This window comes from Myripristis murdjan, chromosome 23 (genome assembly GCF_902150065.1).
Source record: "Myripristis murdjan chromosome 23, fMyrMur1.1, whole genome shotgun sequence".
Taxonomy (NCBI): Eukaryota; Metazoa; Chordata; class Actinopteri; order Holocentriformes; family Holocentridae; genus Myripristis; species Myripristis murdjan.
In genome coordinates, this window is record NC_044002.1 from 25098052 (window position 1) to 25114438 (window position 16387).

Sequence of the window (16387 nt, forward strand, 5' to 3'; positions counted from 1 at the left end):
AATCATTTGTTAGTAAAAATAAGAAAGTAGGAGTGAATAACGATGTGTTCTTGCAGATTTAAAATGTGTCAAAATGTATTTTTCAAGACAAAATTCTGAGAATTTGCACAATGTCTGTGATTTATTTGAACCACAGTTGAATGGCCAAAAATCCATCTTTAAAAATGCTCTGTTTTCCATCAACTTTAATCTTTCCACAAATGGATGAGTCAGATTACCATCATCATTATTATTATTTTTCAATCTTGGGAATTTTGTAAGTTAGTTTATGGAGAAATCAAAATGTTTTCCAAAATGTATGTTTTCCATGAGGATTACTTGTTGTTCAAGTGTTGATTTGTCATTTATAGACATTTCCATGTGTTGTTGCCTCAGTTTTTGATGAAATGAAAATCATCACAGCAGTTTGATTTGTGCCGGTTTCAGGCTCTCTCGTGGTTTCTATCTCTGTGACTATTTAGACTGAACCACTTTAATGAGTTTGAATAAACACGGAATGGTGGATTTCATAATTAACTACAGATACTGGTGTGCAAAAGTCTCCTCAGAGCTGTAGCCGTGTGTTATGGATGTAGACGCTGCTGTAGCGCCACCATCAGGACTATTAGCCTTAAACTTTAATGAGCAAGAAAGAAAAACAGAATATACACAAGGCACTAGCAGCAGAGTTGGCCAGCCACTAAAAATCAGCTCTGATATGACATTTAAAGGACCATCCCATTGATTTTCAATGTGTGGCCCGTTTACAACAATTTCCACACATTTTCCATACCAACAAACCATTTATCAAATCATGCAGCAGTACCAAAGATTTCACAACACAGAATCAAATAGTGAATTTTGGTTCAAACAGCCACCAATGTTCTGTTTCTGCCGCTAACAAAGTATGATAGGGATTATAGATAATATATACATATATATATATATAGATAGATAGATAGATAGATAGATAGATAATATGGTTAATAAAACTCAAAAAAAGAATAATAAATACAAACAAAGATATCTGTATTTGCAAATGAACTCTTCAGTTGCAAAGGCACCATAATTTTTTTTATTTTGTGTAAATTTAATATCCTGTCGAAGTTGAGATGCTGTGTCTTTGCCAATATCTCACATCAAAGTCGAAGTATAAAGGTCCGTGCAAGTGACAGGCACAAGTAAAAATGTATGTAGATGTGTACTGTTTCGTTGCTCACTGATGCCCCCATGTGGTCGGTGGCGGTCTCTTTTACTTGATTAAAAAGAATCAAATTCCCAACATCGTCGTCATTGTATTCTCAGCGTCTTCTTGTCGCTTGGTGCTTTTTGTCCTCTGGGTTTCCGACAGCACAGCTCGTCAGGTTGATGCGGCACCTGAACGCACCACCAGGGCCCTATTTCATCAAAACGTCCTGAAAAGCCAACAGTGCTGCTGCTATTAGGAAAACTCATGTGGAGGACTTTATTCGGCTGATGGAAAACTGGAGTGAAGAAAGTGTGAAGGCTCTGAAAGTTCATGTTCATATCATAGTGGAATGAATGGAAACCAGCGGCTGGAGGAAAGGGAGGAGGAGTGATGTGGCAGCTCTAAAACACCACTGCTCGCTCTGGGGAAAAAGGATCAGCAGAAATGTGAAGTTTATGCATTTTATAGATGTTGCACTAAACATGCAGAGTCACTGGGAGCTGATTTATTTTGGCCGAGCTGCTCAGTTTTCTGGGTTTTCTGGAGTCCAGCAGGACGAGGCGAACAGCTCTGACCGTCCATCACGGTGGATGACAGGAAATGGAGCCGCTGTCGCCGCCGCAGCATCCATTACTGCCGCGTCATCCTGCATCTGCAGCGACAGGAAACATGGGCCACTTCCTGTCTGATGTGTGATTGGCGGATTAGGGTTAGAGGCGAGGGAAGGGGGGGGGGGGGGTCCGGTCCTGGTCCTCCTGTATTGCTTTAACCTATGAATTAAATATGAGTCCCTCCCTGCTGAGCGCCGGCTCCTCTCCTCAGGTGTTTGTGAGGTGTTTGTGTTTCTGCTGAGTCATGCTTGGCTCGGCTCCAGAAGTGCAGTGACTCAGATGTTTCGTTCAGCCGATTGCGCGTCACGTTCTTTGTTTTCTGAGATGTTTTGTGATGATTAACACAAAACAAACAAACAAAAAAAAAAAATCAACTGCAGCTGTGCTCAGCAAATCCACCCGATGATGCAGCCTCAACAAATCAATAATCCACCCGTTGATGAATTGATTATGAGAGGATTATTGAAAAAAACAAAAACAAAGAAAAGATATGTTTTGCTTGCTTGCTTTGTGTTTCTTGTGTTTTAATCACATCTCATTAGGAAGGAGGTTTGTTAGAGTTGCAAAAGTGCTAAATCATCAGCACACTGCATTTTGAGACATTAGCATAATGGCTGTAAACAAGCAGGCGGGCTGTAGCTCACACCTGGAGCTATAAACGCACCTGCAGGGGCTGATGGGTAGGGACACTGCGTCCCCTCGACTGTTATCACACCTGTTACCTGTCTCACCCCCCACAGGTAAGGGTTAGTGCAGTGGCTCCTAGATGATGTACGCAGGAACACTGCAGGGGCTGCGTGAGCGTGAACGCTGCTATAATAAATTCAATAAACTGCATTTTATCTCCAGTTTTCCCACTTTTGTTCACTAGGACCGGGAAAAAAAAATACATAAGCAGTGTACAAACTCTGCGAATTTGGTTTACAGGAGTAAATTAAACATTTCAAGATAAAGAACCCTAATGTTTCAGAGTTTTAATCATTCTCAAATTAATCAGTGATGACAATGATACGATGGTGTGTTCGGGCCGATGTAGGGAAAAAGAAACTGGGATAATCTCTGAGATTAAAGTGGTAAATTTACAAGAAAAAAACGGCGAGAAAAAAAGGAACACAGAGAACCCCTGAGAAACAGCGCTAACCGTTAGCTTGTGCTCAGGGTTGCCAGGTCTGTGCGACAAAAGCAGCCAAACAGCAACTCAAAACCAGCCCAAAACCCGCCCAACCCAGTATAAAAAGGGCCCAAAAATCAGCCCAATACCAGAACTCAAAATATGCCCATAAAAATCCATATATGTTGCTTTTAAAGTCCAACAGCATTGCTATAATTGCAAAATGCACTATAATATCTATAAAATAACACCATAAACATTAAAGGCAATTTCCCGAAACAGTTCTTTCACCTATTTAATTTACAGTATATCAGAACTTAAAATATAATATGGGATACCTTACTTCAGCTGACAGGCACCCTGACAGACCCGCGGACAAAATTTGTTACCCGCGGCAACACTTAAAAAGTAGCCTGATTTGGCGGAAAAAACGTGGACTTGGCAACCCTGCATGTGCTAGCCATTGGCACGATGCTAACGGTTAGCATGGTGTGTCAGAGTATCTATAAATACCTCTGAACAGCTATAAATATCTGTAATCAACTCACACAGAAAACACTATAAACTATAAATAGCTGACATTAGCTGATGCTGGCTAACACAAACTGCTCTATTGACATACGGTAACTACTATTTATAGCTTTGGCACGCTAACTGTTAGCATACACCAGTGTTAGCTAATGCAGACTTTAGCCATGTATAGCTATTTATGTGTGTAGCTATGTTAATGATACTGCAAGCTAATGTTATTTTTTCATTTCACATTAAAGGTCAAAGGTCAGGTCACATCTGCATGGAAATGGCAGAGCTCCACCTCAACCTGAATGTTTAATATCATCAATCAGAAATCCGATCAATATTTAAAACAAAAAGAATCCATATCAGCAGATGTTTAAAAAGTAAAAAGGTACTTAAATAATTAGAAGCACAAAATTTAAATAAAAAAAAAAAAAATAGTAGCAGTGCCTGCAGCGTGTAATCCACACTCACTCACTCACTCACTCACTCACTCTTTCATTCATGCATTCACTCATTTAGTTATCGCTTTAGTGTCGGTGCTCTGAGCTCCATCAGAGGCTGCACGTCTCCACACCACAGATGGTGTGTGTGTGTGTGTGTGTGTGTGTGTGTGTGTGTGGGAGCGTGTGTGTGTGTGTGTGTGTGTGTGAATGTGAGAGAGAGACACTCGGATGCAGACCTCCTTTAATAAACTGATACACTAAATAACCACAAACCACCACATTAATTACTGTGATGAAACAACACAGCATGCATCAAATATCATATCATCCATAATGCATATCAGAATAATTTCCCTTTTATTTATTATTAGTAGTAGCAGTAGAAGTAGTCATGTAATATCTAATTACATCTCAATTTATTATGCTAATAATATTACAATAATTAGGATTAATTATTATAAATTTCGAATGTATTTAATATATTTTTGAAAGGTAATTGAAAAATGTTGAACCTGTCCATGATTTTTAGAAATTATTATTATTATTATTATTATTATTATTATTATTATTATCAGTAGTAGTAATAGTAGTGGTATAGTACACATATTATTAGTATTCTTCTTATTATTATTTTGTCATTATTATTATCATCATTGGTGTTGCTGTTGTGATCATTAATATGATCATTGTTTTATTGATTGATTTATTGATTGGAGAGCAAGAGACAGCGCAGCAAAGCCTCTCTCTCTCTCTCTCTCTCTCTCTCTCTCTCTCTCTCTCTCTCTCTCTCTCTCTCTCTCTCTCTCTCTCTCTGTAATGCTGACTCCTGATTGGTTCATCCGGCGACGCTCTCCAATTTTCCTGGCGGCCAATCAGCTTCCTGTATTGACTGCGGTAATGAATGCATTACACCCTTCACGTTCCCGGCATGCATTGTGTGCTGGAGGGAGGTAGAGAGAGAGAGAGAGAGAGAGAGAGAGAGAGGCTGAGGAGGAGCGGAGCGCAGAGGAAGAACAAGCAGCAGCAGCAGCATCAGAGGAAGAAGAAGAAGGAGAAGAAGAAGAAGAGGAGGAAGAGGAGCAGCCATCGGACGCACTCTGTCAGGTAAACTGCGTGTTTTTGCGCACCGAGCGCGCCGCGGCTCCGCGGCTTCGCGCGCCGGGCTGCGGGGGTTTTGCGTGCTCGCCTCGCGCCGCGGTGCTGCGTGCGGCGGTTTCCGGCCAGCGGCAGCCGCCACGCTGCTACTACACTTATAGATTTATTTCTAATCAGATAGGATCGGGATTATAGTGTGTTTCGATGTGTGTGTGTGTGTGTGTGTGTGTGTGTGTGTGTGTGTGTGTGTGTGTGTGTGTGTGTGGTGATGCTGCTGCGGGATGCGGGGATTCCCTCCTCTCGCTGCAGCCTCAGTCACTCCGCTTCGGCTTGCATCTCATTTCTCATTTCCCCTCAGTGTGTGTGTGTGTGTGTGTGTGTGTGTGTGTGTGTGTGTGTGAAGGGGGTGGGGGGTTCCGGGGCTGGTGTCAGCTGTTATGAGCCACGTTTCACGCTCCTGCATCCTGATGAGCGGACACACACACACACACACACACACACTGATGCAGAGAGCTGGACCAAAACACAGCAACATGGATTCATGATTTCCTGGAAATCTGGGAAAATGTGGAAATGTGGAAATGTTGAAAGGTGGAATTGCAGAGCAGCTGGTGGCTCTCGGCCTCGTGATGGCGGTTGTTTCATTTGCAGCAGCTTCTTATTTAGCAGTAATTCACCAACAGCAGCCTGCATCTGAATAAACAGGGAGTTCTCATTAATATTAAAAATACCTCTGAAGAGGGAGGGGGCGGTACGAGTCACCACACCCGGACGCTGATTGGATATGAATTCCGATTCAATATTTCAATATATCGTGCAATTTTGATTTTTTTGTAACCCTGCACTATTGGAAACTGACGGCGTGTTCGGGCCACTGTAAGAGAGAGAAAAAAAATACAGAGCTGAGGAAAAACTTAAATTTATGAGAAACAAAATCGGACATTCTCTGAGATTATGAAGACACAAATAATTTTTGTTGTTAGTGAGAAGATTATCCTGGTGATTTGAGCCCAGAGTTGTTGCTGTTCATGATGCTGATGCTGTTACTGCAGTTTCTCCAGGGAGGCTGCAGGTGACTTTAAAATTCATAAAAATTAGGCCTTAAAAGTCATTAAACTGTCTGAACTTTGGATTCATGAGCTCCTGAGTTCATCACACATTTTACATGGTTTATCCACCTGCTCCTATATCAGAAATATAAAGAAGAAGAAGCATTTTTCTTGTAAATTTTTATGAGTTTTTTTTCTCATAATTTTCCCCCAGGGCTGTGGGGGAAAATGGCTGAATCACACTTCCAAAGAGAGTTATCATGCACCTGTCAGTCAAATGAACCGTTGAGCTGAGGCAGCAACATTTTTCTACTACTAATAAAATAAAAGATAGATAGATAGACAGCAGCTGATTAAAATACATCACATAAGGTCAAAAAAAACATAAATCACAAGATACAAAAATTCATAAATGTGACTCTGCCCTTGCTAGTGCACAGTATAAAAGACAAAAGTTTCAATTCAGGCTGCATTAGGCCGTATAAAAACCAACAAGCAGAAACATCATGAATTATCATATATGTAATTTGTGATTGAATCAGTTTTTCCCCCCGTTCTTATTAGTAAAATGTCTGCAGGTCCGTAAAAAGTCTTAAAATGTCTTTAAATTTAATGTAACAAATGTTTAAAAAGTCAATAGTCTGACATTTGAATCGATGAGGTCTAGGTTTCCACATAAACATGTTATCTAGTTTCATTTATCCATCTTTTTAATTTGTTTTCGTGAAAAATTAGCCAGGCTCTTCTGCTGGTGCACTTCACCTGTTGCAGATTATTCACCCTCCACTTCCTGTCATGCACCGCATTTACATGCACACCAGATTATTCAGCTCAGCGTCTGCAGAGAGAAGTCCTTGGACTTACCTCTCTCAAGGTGTGTTAAAAAAAAAGAATGCATACATTTAATAAAAAGTCCTAATTTGATATATTTTTCCCCACGAGCAGCTGCAGTCTAATCTAAAGGAGTCTGACCTTGACACAAGACCAAAATATACAGAATTTACCTTTAACTGCAATCTTGAAAAAAAAATATGCCTTTTCCAAAAAAAAAAAAAAAGGAGGCTTAGATTTTGTTAATAGTTTCCTTGAAAAGATCTTACACAGTGTTAAATGTAACTCTGAGGCTCAAGCCCACAGCAGGATTAAGACGACCTCTGTAATAATCTATGATATTCTCTATAATCTTCCCCTTAAGGTTTATGCACCGTCTGTAGCTGTGAGCAGTGAGTTTATGGTGTCGTTAAGATGTTTAATGGTGTTTGTATCTCCTTTGGTGCCAGGGATTTATATATATGCATATGTTTTGTTTTTTTTTGTTGTTTTTTTTTTTGCTGTTTTGCTGTGATACATGAGTGTTTTTTTATGGGATTATGTATTTGCATTGAGGATGTGGCACATAATTCACGTTTAATTTTGTTGCAGCGTATTTCTCTATTTTTATCTGCACGCATTACCTCCTTCGCAGTGGACTGGCTGCTGCTGTCCGGATATTGGTGATAATGACGCCATGCTGCCAAATAAACATGCTGAAATATTAATCAGGCGGTGGGCAGGCAGGGTGAACTCTCCCTGCTCTCCTCTTTGTCTCCCAGCAGACGCTCCTCAGCGTGAAAACCTCGCTCTGACTGCTAATTATCTTTATGCTTTTTCCGGTGAAATCATGAACCGGGTAACAACACTGACCTTTTCCTCCCAAATCAATGGCTTCATTTTCTCGCACAACGGCGTGACACCACACCGATCGCAACGGAGAGAAAAAACCGAGTGTAACGTGCTGTTTGTGTGAGGCGAGGGAGGCGGCTCGTGAATGGAGCTTCCTCCTCAGTTTGGATCGATAAGCTGCCGTCCAGATTAAAATGATTCATCAATGCGCAGCCTGTCACGCCCTGAAGGGAGCATGAATGGGCTGAGCTCACTGACACGCCCACCTGGGATCACATGTTCAGCTGATATCCAGTTTCTTTAAATTTGTTCATTTTAACATTGAAAATTACAGTGTGATTAGAGATTTCCTCTCATTTGGGTGGGAAAGCCTCTGAAACAGATTTTTTTAATGCATCATGGGGCCCGGAACCTCTCACTGAACCCAGACTGATGAAATTATTGAGCATCAGCGGCTTTTTAAAGCAAAATCAAACTTTGGTTGTAGTATTGGGTTGTATAGTTCCCACACAACAGTGGATTTATATCGCTCCTTTCACTTTCACAGCAAAACAGCCCCCAAAATAATATAACACCAACACCAACAAAGAAGATTATGACAAAATAAACAGCAACAAGACCCGGTACCCATTTTTTGTGTAATTGCAATTACATGTGAAAGTGCTATCAGGTCGCGTAAGGTTACTATGCAGAAGTTTCCTACATACACTGCCTGCCGGATCTACTTTCCAGTTCAAATATGAAAATAGCAAGAAAAGAGACGTTTAATTTCCTCAAAAAATGGGAACCGGGACTTGTTGTTTATATTGTCATAATCTTCTTTGCTGGTGTTGGTTTCTGGTCTAAAGTGTTATTTTATTTTGGGAGTTTTGCTGTGGAATATGTATCGATATATGGTGTCGATATTAAAGGGATGACTTTTGGTGCTTCACTCACAACACATTTTTTTTTTTCAGTAATGTGGATGTGAACACCAAACAGGTAGAGGCAAATAACAGAGCAGCTACAGCAGTTTAGTAACTTCATGAATCTGCATCTCTTCACTGTGATGCAGCCTTTCAAACCAGGAAAAGACTAAATGTATAATGATGTCATGATATTCAAAACCCCAGTCTTTTACCAAGACCGCCAGTTACGCAGTGAGACCCAACACTTTAGCAAAGTTCAGTCTTCGAGTGTAAACCTGCCTTGTAGAGAAGAACTCATTTCCAAAAAACTGCTGTTGAAACTTGAAATTTAATAAATAAAATGTGCAAAGGAGTTAAAATGTCACTGCAGCTCCCCAGGCAGTTTTTTTCTTGTTTTTTTTTTTCCCTGTCTCTGTGGCCGTCATTGACCGGCTGATGAACGAAACTTAACAAAAGGTCAGCGTCGGCTCCGTTTATCAGCAACCCGACACATTGATCGAACTCTTAATGCCAAATATGATCGTACAGTATGAACCCGACCTTGACTGATCCCAGAGCAGCGTCGACGCTGAAGGAGCTGCTGCTATAGATCGAATCACAACTAGAGCCGCTCTGATACCAACATGGCAAACGCCTTGATTCAGCCTAAAATACCGTCTGAGTCTACGCACTGATTCAGTACCTCATCATTTATTATTACACTTCAGACTTAACAAAAAATATGTGCATAAAAAACTAACCGTGAAATGAGGATTGAACTAGTCATTGTATATTTTATTGGTAATTTAATTTAATTGCCGGTGGAGATGGGCACAGGTTACCGTGGTTACACGTCGTCAGCTGGGAAGGGGCTAACAGGAAGTGATGCGGGTAAAGATGGCAGGTGGTGCGTCTGAACAGCTGCAGAGTGTTTATTCACACGTTACAGATTTAGAGTGTGTTGTCGTGTGTCGTGTTGTTATGATGAGAATTTTTTTTTTTTACACTTATGTACACTCACAAAAATACTGGTTGTTAAACAGTTCCTCAAAACGCTCTGTGGTTCTACAGAGAACAATCAGCAGCTGAAGAACCTCTTTATTTAGAAGCAGGTTCCTCACACACTCTCTGTGGTTCTTTAAAGTGCTAAAGGTTCTTCATGTTTATTGGAGTTATTTAGTGGCGGCAGCAGCTGACAATTCTTTTCCTTGTGGATTAATGTGCAGATTATTTCCTCAGTGAATGGATTAATTTCTCGCTCTATAAACCATCAGAAAACATTTTTAATAGCTCGTCTGGAACCCAATGAAGGAACAAGGAACCTGGAGAACCGGCCAACAACATGTTCATGTTGGTTTTCAACATTCACATGATTTAGAACACTCAGGGAAGCTTTTATTCTGAAAAAAAGAACCATTTGAAAAAAGGTTCTTTACTGAACCAGGTGGGTCCACAATGAACATGAACAACGATGATCATTATCAAAAATGGTTGTTTAAAGAACCTGTTTTGCTTAAGGAACCATTTTCTGATGGTTCTATGTGGAACTAAAAATGGTTCCTCTGTGGCATCACTCAGTAGAACCATTCTTGGTTCCAGTTAGCACCTTTACTTATCTGTGTGTAGGGTTGGCCTTTTTTACATCTTTTTTTTTCTTACAGTATTTTTTGCGGTATTTGTTTTAGTTTCATATTTTTTTGGATGTGCACTTCATTATATGTGTACAATGACAATAACGGCTTTCTGTTCTGTTCTGTTCTGTTCTGTATTCTATTCAATTCTATTTCTTGACAAGTTTTTCTTTTCTTTTTAATGAACTCTGCATGTAAACTCTGTCATAGTGCAGGCAGTGGGGTTGGCAGCTCTGTGTGTGTGTGTGTGTGTGTGTGTGTGTGGCCGTGGTGGCAGGATGCTAGCGTGGCGTCTGCAGTGTAAAGCACTCGGAGTTCGCCGCGTGTTCCTTCGATCTGACGCCGCAGACAGACTGTTGTGTCGCTGCCGAAGTTATTAAATTACGTCTCTGCGCTCGTGGAGTTTTAAAGGTCGAGGATGACTCGTCTTCCTTCCCAGAAGCTGCCGAGGGGGGTTTTATTAAATATTAGATATCAGATATCAGCCGGCCGGCCCCGTCCTCGTCTGATCTGACAGTTTCCTCCTGAGCACAGAGTCAGGAGAGGCAGCAGTGACATTTCAGTTTTGAGGGAAAAGATGGCACTTCTGAAAACGACAGCATGACGACAGGGTTCTCACATTTCACTTGTCAGTTCTTGTATGTGGACGTGATCCCCCCCCCCCCCCCCCCCTCTGTGTCAAGCCTTTTTTCTCCTGCATTGCAAATCGGCTTCATTTGATTACCACTCTGGCGTCTTTAAGCTCATAATTTCTCATTTTCCTCGTCTTCATCCAAGGTAGAGTTTCCCTCCTGCCTTAGAGAGCTGCTGACGTGAAAATAATTTGTTATTCTGCATTTCAAAAGAGAGTTTTAGTTTCCTACAGTGGCCTAAAGGCTGGTTCAGAGGCTCACAAGAAGGAAATTTTAGGAAACACTGGTTGCCTTCATTTTTTTTAGGCTTTGAAAACATAAACACAGTGTGAATATCTGCAGAGAGCACCGAGCTGTTTCCAAGAACCGGGCTCATCACTGCGCATCACTTCACTCCAGGTTATGGTGATACAGGCCGCCATGTGGAGCCGTAAGTCATTCATTTAGTCCGGCGGCGGGCTTTATGGTGCGAGAGCGCTCGGCGTGCAGACGGTTTGTGGAGGAAAACTTCACGGCGGCTATTTTTATGGGGCACGGAGCTGCGTGGTGCTCTGTGAGTAGCAGTGTTAGAAACGTGGCGGCTCGCTGGATGACTCATAGTGTTATCATCACAGGAGAGAGTCGCTGTAGTGAAGCTCCTGCACTCGATGTACCAACATGTATTTATATGTATTTATTTATATATATGTATTTGTGACTACAAGCTGATAGCAGCACCCGTGGGAAACAGAGAGCAGGAGCATGAAGAGAACACTATGGCATTGTACAAGAGGTATCATGAGTCTTTTTTTAATCATATTTTTAGTAATGCATTGATTTTGAAGTAGAGATATTGGTATCATATGAAACTAAGGAATCAATTGGTGCCAAACATGGCAACCAAACACCCACCATGCCAATCGCTTAGTTTGACAAGAAGGCGAAATAATCACTCCACTTATGGTAAATTTTGGCGGGGGAAAATCTCGTCGTGGTCATCTCCCTTGACCTCTGACCTCCAGCTGTGTGAATGAAAATGGGTTCTCTCCCCTTTGCAGACACGCCCACCTTCTGCTAATCCCATGCAGTTTGGGCCCCAAAGCCTGCAGTCCACATGTGTTCTTGTGGCCTGCTGTAAAATGGTGTGTGTGTGCAGACTGGGGCCTAAACAGTCTTGGAGCTGCATCAGTTGGCTTTGACTGGAAAGCTGAGACTCTTGTGGATTCAATGAGCCACATTTGATTCCTGTGTGATGATGTTGGCCCCCATAGCAGCCATTTCACTGCAGGCAGAGACTTTTGTCCAACTGGTCACTGTAGAAAATGACCTGTAGTACGGGTGGGACTTGTACACGTATGAACGTTTACACGGTTAGCCAATCATAAACGTTTAGAAAAACACTAACCGCGTACACAGTGTTTTTTCATCACGTGACTTTAAGTTCACTCACGAGCGCGATGGCATCCACCAAAAATAGAAGTTCTGTTCGGCAGTTGTTTGAAAGAAGCGTAAGTGGAAACACTGTCGAGCGTACACTGTGTCACGCTGAATTAGCCTTTAAGGGTAGCAGCACAGGCTCAATGGTAAAGCACCTGTGGTGGAAACACCTGAAAAGCCTGGGGCCAGAGCCCGGTGTCAGTGCAGGTGGAGGACGACAACAGCAAGCTAGCATGAAGGATTTCATATCCAGACAATGTGACAAGCCATGAAGTGAAGCAGTTAACAACTTAATTGCGGAAATTCTCACCCTCGACATGCAGCCTGTGGTGATTGTTGAGGACGACGGATTTTAGATAGATAGATAGACAGATAGATAGATTTTATTGTCCCTTTTCAGGATAATTGTTTTCACTTCTGTACAGCCACGAGGATTACACAAACAACATTACAACACAAACAACATTACAGAGGGAAACACGTGTACACGCAATTATACGGCGCGTGTACACATTTAGGGCCCTATCTTGTGCCACCCGCTATCCGCTGCCACTACCCGCTACCCGCAAATTGCGGATTTAGGAGCTTCCGCTATCCCTAAACGGTATCTTGCGCCACCCGCTACCCGCTATCCTTATGCCGACTCCGTCATTTGCGCCTGGAGGTGTGTTCGTGGGCGTGTTTCATGCGCTATCCCTAAAGTTGCTATCTTGCGCACACACTTTAGCGGGTGGTCAGGACCACCCGCTATCCGCTATCCCTAAAGTTTGGGCTGTTAGGAGAGCACGCCCAGGCGGCTTCAGTGCGCGCCCCGACGGAGCCTCGCCACGCACACGGTCGGACTGATACCGGGACGCCGCCGGAATGGACTGAGTATATTACTCATATAGACTGTTTAGAGGAAAGACTGTTTTAATTGGACACTTACGCCAGCACGTCTTATTGTTTTATCATAAGCCAGCAGCTGTGCTATATTTTTATTTTTAATATTTTATTTGCCCAATCTACCTTGTCAATAAATTAGTTTACACATAGTTCCACCTCTGCCTCTTGTGTGTGTGTGGTGTGACCCGGGATTTTATTCAATCAGTACAACCTTGTGACACGTCCACTTGGACACATGTGGCTCCACCTCCCGAATTAACTCGCCTATAATATAATATATAATATGTATATAAAGCCAACTTGCTTTAGCCTCAGTAGAAGCCCTGAGAAAATCTACCTCCCTCTCTCCATCGCGGGTTTAGGATTTAGGATTTAGGATAGCGCATCCTGCCCTTAAAGGCAATGGCACCTGGCACACTGATTGGTTTAGCTGGCGTAACGCCCAAAACACGCCTATTCATAATATAGCGGGTAGCGGAGGTGTTTTGCGGATAGCGGGAGGTGCACAAGATAGCAACTTTTACGGGGGAACGTCTCTTCCTAAATCCTAAATCCGCAAATAGCGGGTTTAGGGAGTCTGGCGCAAGATAGGGCCCTTAGAGTTTTTTCTGTACACATTCCGACCCCTAACCTCTAGTGACCTCCAGGAAAATCACAGCCTCATCAAACTTTACAGACACAAACTAGAGGAGGATTTAAAAAAAAAAAAATAGAAATCGCAATAAATCGCAATATAGGATCACAATACTTGTAGAAACGCAGTACATATCAGATCGGCGTCCAAATATCGTGATCATTTTGAATCAGACTGAGACAGATGATCTCATTGGTTAAGATGAATGTCAGTGCTGAGCTGAAAGATATTGTTGAAGCAAATATTGTATAACTTTCTTAAAAATGGTTCTATAAAGAATCAATTTTTGCTACAGCACTTTAAAGAAGAAGCCATTTTTGATAGTTCTCTCAGGCACCTTTGGGGGTTCTTTAAGGAACCATCTGCACCAGGGGTCGTCCAGGTGCAGTGGAGAGCCGAGAGGCTGCAGGTTTTCATTCCAACCAAAATCTCGTCCAGGTGATTTCACTTGAAGGTGAGGTGATCAGCGTAATCTGCTCACTGTGGTTGTCAACCCTTGATGTACACAAACGGTTCCTCTTGCTAAAAGGTTCTTTATGGAACCAGAAAACAGTTCTTCTATGGCTTCACACCAAAGAACCATCTTTGGTTCCAGTGAGCAGCTTTACTTCTCTGTGTGCGGCTCCTCCTGTGTCGGGCTGTGCTCACCCAAAGCTCCTTATGAGGCTCATTACAGCCCACCGTGATTGGACAAAGACCGCGGGGGGAGCGGAACGTTCTCCCGAGAGGAGAGGAACCCTGATGTCATTTCTCCAGCTTTAGAGACCGAAATAAACGTCCCTGAGGAGATTTCACAGCAAACGTCACAGCGAGCGGTTTCAAAATGTCTGCGCGTCATGAGGAGAGGCTCTTCTAAGGCAATAAAAGCACAAATTAAAGCCTCTGCCGGGGGTTTCCCTCACATCGATCACCGGCTGGAAAGCAGTTTACCATCTTTTCATTTGGCATTAAAATGTTTGTTTTACCCTGCATGTCTTTCATGTACACCCAGTGTCTCTTCCTCAGCTCCAGCTGTCCAGTCTGATGCACTTCAGCTCAGCAGCTCTGCCATAAACTCTGTCTTTTAACAAAGTTTATAATGTTCAGTTTGTGTTGACATTGTGCAGAATGTGTTACTTTAATTCTGTGTTTATTACTGAGGTTGTAGTTTGCAGAGGTCTGCTACTGGACTACATTATACTGAGAGGTGTTTCTGATTTTTTGTCCTCCCTATTTATTATACATGAGGGGGACAGAATGGTGGAAACAGTTGTCAGTGAAATGCACCTCTATTACTGTGACAAGACAAGCTGAGCATTATAGGCAGCAGGAGAGGAAACTTTATGGCACAACAGCTGGATTGGATTAGATTAGATTACACAGGTGGAGCTGATAAAGTATGTATTATGCATAGTATATTATTATATGACCGTATTTTGCTGTTGTTGCAAATAACTGATGGTAAGCAATTTTTTAACGTACATTTTGAAAAATGATAAAAAGAAAAAAATTACTGTCATTAATTTGCTGGGTGCAGCGTGAATGAATGAATGAATGAATGAATGAATTTGTGCACTCAGTGTTTGTCTGAACTAAACATTGCACAAGTATCTTCAAGTTTCGTCGTCCTGAAACTCTTTACTGCCGACATTTAAGCGGATTGGCTGCACCTCCCTGCTGCTGACACACGACATTAAACTTTACCTCCGTTGCTCTTCCCTCGTTCCTCTCCTTTATGTCTTTTATGGGACTTTAACTCTGAGGGAACTTTGTTGGTGTCGAACTCTGAATGTTTTCTGCAGCTTTTCTGTTTGTCCTCAGGCTTCTCTGGCCTGTTTTCCCCTTAAAAATACTCTTAACAAAAAGTAAAATAAATTAATTAAAAAAAAAAGAAAGAAAATGAAATGAAGTAAAATAAAAAAAAAATTACAGTTGAAATAAAATAAAATAAAATAAAAATAAAATAAAAAACAAAATACGATAAAATGCAAAAAAAAAAAGTAAAACAATTAAATTAAAAAATAAAATAAAATACTGGATGATCTGCTGTCTGCCCAGCAAGTTTTGATTTCTAATACAAAATATCCTAATTAGACAGTTATTAGAATCAATAAAACTCTTCACATATGGGACAACATCTGGTCACATTTTCTTTTTTTCTGCTCTAATCTGCAGCTACAACAAACCTGACAATCAATAAAAATTCTCTGATCAAAGCTGAACAAAATTAAAACCACAGCACACTCCCCCAAAATGCTGAAATATTGATATACTGATGTATTGATTTATTGATATAAGACAAAGAAACCACAACAACTACTGTGCGGCCCTCGGTTTACAAATCAACATTCTGTGGTCTTGGAATTAAATCAGGATGAACGTACCTACACTCTCCGGATGGTTCTTCATGCTTGTTTAGTCAAATCAAATTTTATTTCTCAGGAACATTTTGTGCATTAAAATCCAATGCAGTGTGTTTTACACGGGAACACACACAATACAAAGCAATAAAATACAAAAAAGTGAAGATTAAAAAAACAACATAATGATTAACAAAGTAAACAGTAAATAAAATTATAATTAATAAAAATATAAGGAATTTTTTTTTTTTACATTTTCAATTTTTTTTTTCTTCATTTTTTAAAAATATATATTTTAAACCTTT

The 16387-nt window shown here is 41.2% G+C and overlaps 1 protein-coding gene across 1 annotated transcript in view; it reads left to right on the forward strand.

Moving 5' to 3' along the window:
* The first annotated feature begins 4843 nt into the window (after window positions 1-4843).
* The window catches only part of syn3 (synapsin III), a 130646-nt gene continuing 119102 nt past the window's right edge, over window positions 4844-16387 (forward strand). The window contains exon 1 of the mRNA XM_030045653.1: window positions 4844-4956. The gene's annotated coding sequence lies outside the window, so the exon portion shown is untranslated. The remainder of the gene's footprint in view (window positions 4957-16387) is intronic.